The 10,718-nt window shown below is 48.8% G+C and overlaps 1 protein-coding gene across 2 annotated transcripts in view; it reads right to left on the reverse strand.

Moving 5' to 3' along the window:
* Nucleotides 1-8,696, reverse strand: part of ELAVL1 (ELAV like RNA binding protein 1) — a 45,632-nt gene extending 36,936 nt beyond the window's left edge. For both annotated transcript variants that reach the window (XM_066566638.1, XM_066566637.1), the window contains exon 1: nt 8,618-8,696. The gene's annotated coding sequence lies outside the window, so the exon portion shown is untranslated. The remainder of the gene's footprint in view (nt 1-8,617) is intronic.
* Nucleotides 8,697-10,718: the final 2,022 nt, after the last annotated feature.

Consider the following 10,718-nt stretch of genomic DNA (forward strand, 5'->3'; position numbering starts at 1 on the left):
ATTTTCAGAATTATTTGAATAGAAGGCAGCTTTGCTTGCCTTTGCACTCCACAAAACTCAAGCCCTACAAGCAGAACACACCAATATGTTGATGAGTGAAAGTTGTATGGCACAATTAGAATATTTAGTAAGCAAAGGAAGAAATGTTGAGATTTTTCCACCTATAAGAGGAAAAAGCTAACATTTCCTTCATTTTAACCAACTTTGCCCTTTATTGCCATTTATTTATGATATAAATCCTTCCTGCTGCTGAGATTAAGAAATTGCTATAAATTCTACTGATTTCAAGAACAGATTGGGGTTTTGGGGTTTTTTTAATTCTCCAGGGTATATCTGCTGCCTGAAAAGGAGGCACCACAGTCAGATACCAAGCAGAGAAAACTTCCCAGCACACCAGGATGGCAAGTTACCACACTTATATCTGGCATAAAGCAGAATTGCCAAGAGTTTGGCAAGTGGCTGCTGACTTTCCATCGTTGTCCCACATCCTCTAACCCATCTGCAATACTCACAGTCTGCACCTCTCAGGATACTCAAGCAGTGCCTGGGGCAGTGCTGATTCAGAGTCATCAGAAGGTGGGAAGGAAGCTTCCACCTGCTTTTCTTCAGGCTTTTAGAAAGCAAACATAGGAAGCCCTTGCATACAGGCCTGGCAAAGGTTTCCATGGGATACCAGGAACCAAGTATGCAGAAGCAATAAAGGCACAGTGAAGAGCTAGAGGAGCAGAGCACTGAGAGAGAAGATGCTTCTTTCTTCCTAATCTCTTGCTGAGCACTTCCACAATCAGCTGCAGGACTAACACCATCCAGTCAGCCTGGAAGTTAGTGGGCACCACTTCCTCTGCTGGTGAGGTGTTGAGCAAACTCCAGCATTCCACTGGTCTGATGCCACTCTGGGGTCCCACTGTCAGCAGACTGGCACTGCTGGGACCACAGCCCCTTTGCAGCAGGGGCTCCAGTGACCCCACAGGCCCCGTGGGAGTCCCTGTACACCCCACAGTCCCCCAGTCAGAGCAGCTCCTCTCACCAGCTCGGCCCCAGGTTTGCCACAGCACAGTCCCAGACTCCAGTTCCTTTGTGGTGCAGGGACACAGAACAGCTCGAGCTGGTGCCCTGGGGGGGACCCTGGACAAAGCCCCCCCAGGCTGTGCCCATCCTGATGCTGATGTTTAGTCCAGGGTCTTCTCAATGTGTCAGGGGAGGTTTAGGTTGGATATTAGGAAAAGGTTCTGGAAGAGGCTCCCCAGGGAAATGGTCACGGCCCCAAGTCTGTCAGAGTTGAAGAACCCCCTCCCAGAACAACCTGCAGCTCACACTGCTGCTGCCAACCTGCACCAGGTGCACTCCTCAACAGGTGAGCAGTTCTCATGCCAGCAAAGTTAAAAAGAGCCCCTGAAGAACTGTAACCTCTGCATACTGAAAAGATTTCCAAAAAGAAAAGGAGCTATAAGATAAGATGGATGAAACAAGCAATGCTACACTGGAAAACAAGTTTATTCTGCTCTCACTGAAATACACTGAGGAAATGCCCTGATCTTTCTCTACCAAAGAGATAACAATCCACTTCTATCAGCACATATTCCAGATTTGAGAATCAGGCCTATACACTTATTTGCAAGTGAGAACTTGGTTAACTGACATTTGTCAATCCACAACGATGTAAATCAAAAGACTGAATGCATTTATATTCCCAGTGGACAGGTCGATGATGGCAAGAAGGCCCAACAACTCCATTTGGGAAGGCTGACTGAATAGAGACTGGTAGTTTGCAACATTTCCAAAACAGGCCTTCATTTTGCGTCCCAAAACCTAAAACTTTAAGGCTATGTTCCACTGCACTGCACTTCCTAAAATGACAATTTTTTTAAAATAACCAAATGCTACAGAAGCTTGTTTGAAAAGGCAGCAGACACCTTCTTCCTTGGGTAAGGTGCCCCAAAATTAAAATGCCAAGGGTGCACAAAGCAACAAAGGGAATCATGTGTGCTGTGCCTGAATCTTCCACTAATTCTGGAGATGCTCGAATCCACACAGCTTAACACTTCACCACCTGTGCCAGTGACTGCTCAGGCACCCTCAGCCAGGCCAGCATTCCCAGGACAGGATTGAAAAGCTCTCATGAGCATTATTTGCAGAAATGTTGCACTGACCATGACAATCACCTTCTCACAAAAGCACACCAGATCACACAGGTTTAATGGTTCTGGCAACAGACCAATAAAAGCTTTTTCCCAATGACACTCTATACCTCCATCCAGAATTCTAGGAATCACTGCTATTAATTATTTCACTACAAGTTTGCTAAGATGTTTGCTAAGAAGGGAGACCCGTAAGGAGCTGTGGAGACCATGTGAAATGAGAACACTGGCAAGAATTGTCCGTCTTCAACATCAGGCGAGAGGCTTTGTCCACCTTCACCTTGTTCACAGGACTAAAAAGGCACCAGACCACTACTGAGGTCACAAATTCATATGTAGACACTTAAACAGATGCTTAAAGAATCCCAAGATAGCTGGGTTGGAAGGAACCTTAGAGACCATTTCTTTCCACCCCTTGCCATGGCAGGGACACCTCCCACTGTCCCAGGCTGCTCCCAGCCCTGTCCAGCCTGGCCTTGGGCACTGCCAGGGATGCAGGGGCAGCCCCAGCTGCTCTGGGCACCCTGTGCCAGGGCCTGCCCACCCTCACAGGGAACAATTCCTGATTGCCAAGATCCCATCCAGCCCTGCCCTCTGGCACTGGGAGCCATTGCCTGGCTCCTGTCCCTGCAGGCCTTGTCCCCAGTCCCTCTGCAGCTCTCCTGGAGCCCCTTCAGGCCCTGCCAGGGGCTCTGGGGTGTCCCTGGAGCCTTCTCTTGTCCAGGTGAGCTCCCCCAGCTGTGCCAGGCTGGCTCCAGAGCAGAGGGGCTCCAGCTCTTGCAGCATCTCCGTGCCTCCTCTGGTCTCACTCCAACAGGTCCATGTCTTTCTTCTGCTGGGGTCTCCAGAGATGGAGGCAGCTCTTCAGGTGGGATGGATGATGGATCAGCTAGTGCAGAACTTAAGATGGGAAATTCTTCCTGGATCAATGATTTGTGTGGCACAGAGCTCATGGCACCTTGACTGGAGCACTGGGAATGGGCCACAGTGAGCACAGCATGGTCCTTAAACCATGCAGACCTGAAGCTGCTGACCCAGCTACTCACCCAAAATCTCCATCTTCCTTTGCCATGAAGTGGAAGTCAGGATCACCCAGGACACTCTATACAGGAAGGGCTCCAGTGGACAGTGCCTGACAGAGTCCCTGAACTGGTGAAATCTCCTTGTTGGTGGTGTCAGTGGTAAATGATCAGGAGCCCTGAGACCAGTGATGCTGCAGAGTTCTGCCCATGAGCTGTTTCATCACCTTGCACTTCAGTCTCATAGGCTTATTCTTGAGCTCTGCCTGTGGACTTAGAAATCTAAATGGGGTGCTTCTAGCAGAACCCCAAGGCTAGGGTTGAGAGCCCTTCTGCTCCTCCAGCACAAGGATTTTTGTTGACACACCTCCCCCCCATGGCTGACTACAAGGCAACAATCTTGTCTTAAGCTGCTGAGCTGTTTCTTGGAGAGCACACCTGAAACAGAACAAAAAGAACACTACTACATTCAGGCAAGTGCCAAACCAATGCAGAAGGCAGGTGCAGAGATGCTGAGATGTCCAGGCTGGAACACATGTCAAAACCAATGCCACACCTAGAAGGGCCTCAAGAGCCTCTATAAATTTAAACTGCTTCAGGAAAACAGTTTTCAAGAACTACCTAACACAGTATTGTCATGCAAAAACTTGCTCTGCAGGCAGCTTCATACCAGGATTGAGAGGAAGAGTTTAATCACAACAGAGTAGGACAGACACTGAGGGAAGAAAAAGCAAGATATTGTCTTCTCTGAAATTGGTGTAAGGAACAGAATAGGTTTTAACTGAAGAGCCACACCAGCAGAAAACCTTCCCCTAGGCCTACCTGCCTCCCAAGGAAAAAAAAGGTTCCTAGTGCTCCACATCTCAGAACACATCTCTCTCCATTACTTAATCCAGACCTCTCTACATCACAGAGCCTTTCCCCATAATCTACAAGAAAATACCTTTTATTCTTTATACAAACTCTCTTCATGAGCCCAATAGCTCTGCATATTGCACCCCACAAGCACAGACCTCTCCATGAACACAGAGACCACAGGACAAGGACAGTGCAGTGCAAGCCCTGCTGGTATTTGATTCACCACACATTCATGCACTATTCCTTCAAATTCCCTTCAAATCTTGACCAAACATCAAAAGCCATTTGGGGGGAGGAGAAATCACAAAATCCAGATTGTCTTTTAAATTCAAGAACAGCATTTATACAGTGTATGAGGGAAAAAAAGGAAACCCTTTCTACTTGCCTATCCTTTGGGTTTTCCAGAGGTAATAACAGATCTCATCTCTTTGATTCTTTTCCCCTTTGCACACCTGAAACAAGGACACTACCCTTGTTCTCCTCAGCTTCACTGCACCTAAGATTCCAACACTTTTGCCAGTAAAAATAGCTCAGCACCAGAAGCGGCCATTACTAAGATCTGCTGCTGCATTTCCACAAATTCTATTTCCATATGCTGAATCACTCATTTCAGTACAACATATTTTAAGCTTATTTTTTTAAATGTTGTTTTAAAAACACTGGGCATAAACTTAGTTTTGAGCACATTTTTGGTCTAACAAATCTCAACTGTCATAATTTTAATATTTCAGCAAAGCAGTTTTAGCAATCCACTTTGTCTGGAAGGGTTTTAAATGCCTCCCTTAGTTGTTTTTATTCATGTTCATATAATAACATCATCAAGGTGTTTTTGTCAATGCCTGTATTGTCATTCAGAGACAAAAGCATTTGAGGCCAAAAATAAGCTGCCTTCTTCAGAGCAATGACCTTACTTTACCAGTCTGATGAACGGCACTCAATTCCTAGGAACAAAATTAATCATCATTGGGATGCTGTCAGAAATCAGATACAGACTGGCCGTAATCACCATCCACTGCTGGTCCAACACCCAGCAGGGACTGGGGCCCCTCTCAGCCTGAGCAGTAGGAACAAGGGCAACCAGAAACCTGTGGCTGAGACACTGAACATCTGCTGCCAGATCCACATTTCCCCATCTCCCCACGTTAACAGCCAGCCCTGACAGATAGAGGATACCAGGCTCTGCTCGGAGTTTCACATCACAATACACTTCTCAGCACAGGCAGGACATGGAGCTGCAGGAGTAAGACCAGAGGAGCCACGGAGATGCTGCAAGGGATGGAGCCCCTCTGCTCTGGAGCCAGCCTGGGAGAAGAGAAGGCTCCAGGGAGAGCCCAGAGCCCCTGGCAGGGCCTGAAGGGGCTCCAGGAGAGCTGCAGAGGGACTGGGGACAAGGCCTGCAGGGACAGGAGCCAGGCAATGGCTCCCAGTGCCAGAGGGCAGGGCTGGATGGGATCTTGGCAATCAGGAATTGTTCCCTGTGAGGGTGGGCAGACCCTGGCACAGGGTACCCAGAGCAGCTGGGGCTGCCCCTGCATCCCTGGCAGTGCCCAAGGCCAGGCTGGACAGGGCTTGGAGCAGCCTGGGATGGTGGAAAGCATCCCTGCCTGTGACACAGGGTGGAAAGAAATGGTCTCTAAGGACCCTCCCAACTCCAGCCACTCTGGCATTCTGTGATTCCACAGCTGCTGCCCCTGGGTCAAAGATGCTCCAGTTAACACCAGCAAACTCCTACTCAAGGAAGAGACAGCAAAGAACTTTGCACAGTCTGGACTATCTCACCTTCTGCACTGGTATTAAAAAAAACACAGATTTATGATAAACAGATTTTTTAAAAAAAGGAAATAATTTATTATCTTCCTTTTTCTAGACAGTGTCAGATTGTCCATAAATTGCCTTTGGCAATTTTTCACCTACACAAAAGACATCTGGAGACAACTGTGCTGTGAGGCAATGATTCCTTTCTGAAGGAGAGGGCAGGAGATGAGAAGAAGTGGACATAAGAACTGTAGATTCCAGACACTTTCTGACAACAGCTGCTCCACACATTGATCCAACCTTGGATAATATTGACCCATCTTCAGATACTTTCACCTTGATGGGGCAGGAAGACAAGTAATAGCAGGAGGAAAAGACAACATCTAACTTGTTCACCAGCACAAAACAACTAGCTGGAAATCCATCTCTGAGGGCCTGGTGAGACACTGTAGTTTGCTGCTGTGTTCCTACATGGAGGCCATGGAAGCAGCAGGAGATAGGAAAATTATACCTTTGTAGTACTATACTACTGCTACTAATTTTAAAAACAAACAAAAAAGCCCCCCGAAGGCAGCAAACCCACACACATGAAAAACATCTCTGCCTTCTCAGTACAGCTTATTTCCACCCTATCTCCTCAGAAAAAAAAATTAGAATCTATTTTTGCATACATCACCTACATATAACGAGGTTGTATACTCAAATGGCTCATTTAGGCCAGCAGTTTGAAGCTTGCAGGTGCCTGAATACAGAACTGCTCATCAGACAGAAGTGCCCTGATCATTTTCAGCACGAGACAAAATTTAGCACCTCTCTTGTCATTCTCCTAAATGCCTTCCAGGCCGCTTCTAAAGTACCTGGAAGTGCAGAAAGAACAGCTTCTCTGAACTTCTTCTTGAAGTCTAAATACATAGCAAGTTTGAGCTTTCTAAACTTGGTGACTAAAAGTCTACCAACTTCACAGGCAGCTTATCCACATGTGGTAAGTGACAGCCAGTAACTTTGGGAATCAATTCAGGGAGCTCACAACAAATAAACAAGAAACAAGACAGAGACCAAAGTTTCAAGAGAGAAAGTAGGCTGGTACAACAGCTGAAAGAGATGGATTCTGAAAGTAAAATGGCATGTCTCAGGTCAAGACAAGGAGGGCTTTTTCCAGAAGAAAAAAAAGTGATAGAACATTCAAGAAACAGAAAGAAAATAGTGCTTGAATTCAGAGTACAGAGCACATTTCCTATTAGGTTCATGTCAGCACCAAACACTGTTCAACAAACACAGATAAGTGAGCTGCTACACACAACATTCACAATTCCATTCAGACTGTGTTTACTGCTGCTGCTGTTTTCACAAACTTGGTACCACACAAGACAACTCCCTAAGGAGTTCATCTGGTCCCGCAGAACCACCCACAGCAGGGCTATAAACTCACTGCACAACACATTTAACAATCACACCAGCTTAAGATGTTCCTGTTCATCTTCCAGTCAGGCCTGGAAAGAGCCTACTGCAACCACAGCTGTAACTCCTGACCGCTGAACACCTTGAATAATGGAAACCACAGGAGCACTGGGATCATTATATACAGTTACTCTGCTTCAGAACAAAACACAGGACACTCACAGTAACATCCCATGCAGCACAGACTTACAGGCTCAGGACTCTTGATTTTATTATTCATCACACACATAGACATATCCCAGGAGTCAACAGGAATCTAAGAAATCTCATCAACTCTACAGGTTTGATAAAGACTATGGAACATGTGCATCATCCTAGTTGTAATGTAACAAGTCACAGAACGGTTCACACAGCTCCAGAAAAAAAAGTGGTTAAAACAGGAGTACAGGGAAACAACAACTCGTAAAGAGGTGAGAGTCGAGCAACACGAGCAGTCAACACCCACCATGAGGGAGTAAAATGAACAAAACTACAAACACCTCAAAAAGTGATCAAATATAACAACAACAGGCAATATAACAAAAGGAATTAATCCCTACCCTTCCCAACTCTTTCCTCTTTTGTTTTCCACAGATGCCTCATTAAGTGATCACAGGATCCCAGTGCAAGTCCTCATGAAACCGTGCCTCCTTTCCCAGCAAGTCTCGGATACAACTCAGTGCCCGACAAAGGCTCCCGCACTCCCAGCAGTGCAGAGCCCGGCAGGAGCACGGCTCCCCACGGCTGTCCCACTGCCGAGAAAGTGCCCCCAGGACAGTCCTGCCTCCTCCAGCCGCTAAAACCGAGCAAACGCTCTGCACTGAATTGCTCCCAGGAGCACAAACAGCAGCGGCTGCCGCTTTAGTTCTGATTCCTGCGGCCCCGAGCACTCGCCACACCAGCCCCGGACGCGCGGCCGGCACTGATGCCAACCGGCGCTGACCGCGCTGGCATGGACCCTCGGGTACCGCCAGTCAACAACGACGTGCCAGTCCTAACCAACGTGGGAGATTTAAAAGCTGTGTCCGCACAGACACGGGAAAAATAAACATGAAAGATGAGGCCATTAACCGGACGGAGAAAGGCCCTGAGCCGCGGCGCGGACCCGCCGCGCATCGCGGCACCGCGACCTGCGGCCTTCCCGCCGCAAACGCGGCGGCCTCGGGACCCGCTCTCTGCCCGTGCCCCATCCGGCCCCCGCGGGCCCCGCAGGCCGCGACCCCGCCGCCCGCCCTCCGCCCCGGGCCCGCGCTGCCCTGCGGCCCCTCCCCCCACAGGCCGGGCTACCCTGCCAGGCCCAGGCCTCGGCCCGGGCGCCCGGTCCTCGTCGCCCGTTCCTTCCTGCGCCGGCCCCGCGGGTGCCGCCGGGGCTGTTCAGGCGCGACGCCGCGGCCCCGCGCCAGGCCTCACCTGCGGCGGCGGCGGCCGGGCCCGGGCAGCGGGAGGCGATCGGTCCGCAGCGCACAACGAGCCGCTCCAGCGCCACGGCCCCGCCCCCGCGCCGCCCGCCGACACCCATTGGCTGCCGCGCGCACGTGCCCCGCGCGCCATTGGCTCCTCCGCCCGTCCGTCAAGTGCCGGCCGGGGGCGGAGCCTACCTCGCGCCGGGGGGAGGGGAGCGGGAGAGGGGAGCAGGAGAGGGGAACGCGCCCGGGGTGGAGGGGCCCGGCAGCGCAAACAGAGTGATCTCCCTGGGGCGGCCCGGGGCTTCGGGAAGGGCCCGTGCGCCCCGGCCGCGGGTCCAGCTGCTCTGTGGAGAGGAGACGGAGGAGAACGTGCCTCCTGTGGCCGGCCAGGCTCTTGGAGCAGCAGAAACGCGAGTGGTGCCCTGTGCCGGGGAGCCAGGCTCGCGTGGGAGATGGAGCACGGCAGCCCTGGGCTTGGCGGCCGCGGGCAGCGCTCCCGGCAGCCGAGGCTCTCCTCGGCTGAGGGCCAGTGGCAGCCGGAGCCCGGGCACAGGGAATCTCCACGGGTACAACCCACGGGAATGCCGGTTAGGAGATTAAATGCTTCCTGTGTAAATGAGATGCAAATGATGATCTGTCAGAGAAACTGGTGGCCAGCGCTTCACTGAGCTCTGAGAAATTCTGCAGCGCCCTGAAGGGACCAGCTGCCCAACAGTTTTCCCTCTTCTGTTTTCACTTTTCGTAGCCAAGGGCATCTCTTTGTATCTGCACCTATTTTCCCTGCACAGGAGATATCTGTGAGAGCAAAATTCCACTATTCTACAGAAAAAGAAGTCTTTTTGTCATCGCCAACACTACTCTGCAACAATACCCCAGTACAAAGCAGCATGCTTAGTATGTGACATGTAAGCTTCAGGTCTGTAAATGCTGCGTTAAGGTGCTCAACTTTGGGGATGAAAAATCAGAATACTTCTGCATTACAATACATAATGTTCCTTTTCATTCACATACAACTCATCATTTGAGTTTTACTTAGTTGAGTGACATACCAGAAAATCAAATTTCTCCTCCTCTAGCTACTTTCTTGAGTCTAGAAGAGTGAGATCTCACCTGAAGGATGGGAATTGCAGCAAGGAGTTTGTGTTCTTTGGTATTTCCATGCACACATGTGGAAGTACTCTGTCTACTGGAATACGTGGCACATTATTCAATGAAAATACAATTATCTTTCTCTGCCTATCCTGATGTGGCTTCTATCAAGACCTTGTCTGGTAAATTCCCAACATGGTTGCACTGATGTTTTCTGGTTTAACTGCCCAGAAACCCCTTCAAGTGGCCGTGTTACATTGGGCCATGTCCCAATCTTCCACATGTGACAGCCAGGGACAGCCCAGCCTCTGCCATATGCAATGGGCACAGCATTACAAAGATCCTAATGTTCAGCTCCATCAAGAGCCTACTGAGGATGTTAGATTAAGAGCAGTTTTAAGATTGCTACTACTGAGGATGTTAGATTAAGAGCATTTTCTTTTCCTCTCTACAATAGCTCTCAGTGCCAGATGGGGAATCCTCACATGAAAATTCCAAGCCTGACAGGTTTGGAAATATCCTTCAAGGCCTCATAAAACATTAAAGATGTTTGTGCATCTGTTATTTGCTCATCCTGCCAGCCCCAAAATCACAATATTGTCATTCACATCAGTGGCAGCTTTCTTTTACTGTAAATTCGATGTTTTCCTTGTATCATCCAGGTTTTAATTAACAATCCCATTCTTGGACATGAGGTGGATCTCAAATCTTCAAAAATCAAGGCCATGAGCACAACACTGCACAGAGTGTTGATGTCTTTATCTTTTGACAGCATATTTGCAATCTCATAATTTCATCTATCACCATAAACATTTATTTAAGATGTGCTGGCAATTAAAAGGTGTCCTTTGAAACAGTGTGTCAGTTTTTAAAGGAATTATCTCTTTTTATTATTATGCTTTTTGCTATATATTAATGGTCTGTTATAGTGTTTCCATTCAATATGAAAACATCAGCCTGAAGGTTTCATGATAATGTGGAACTGTAGCAAGGTAAAGCCAAGTGTCATGTCTGAA

The sequence above is a fragment of the Molothrus aeneus genome, chromosome 27, assembly GCF_037042795.1.
Source record: "Molothrus aeneus isolate 106 chromosome 27, BPBGC_Maene_1.0, whole genome shotgun sequence".
Lineage (NCBI taxonomy): Eukaryota > Metazoa > Chordata > Aves > Passeriformes > Icteridae > Molothrus > Molothrus aeneus.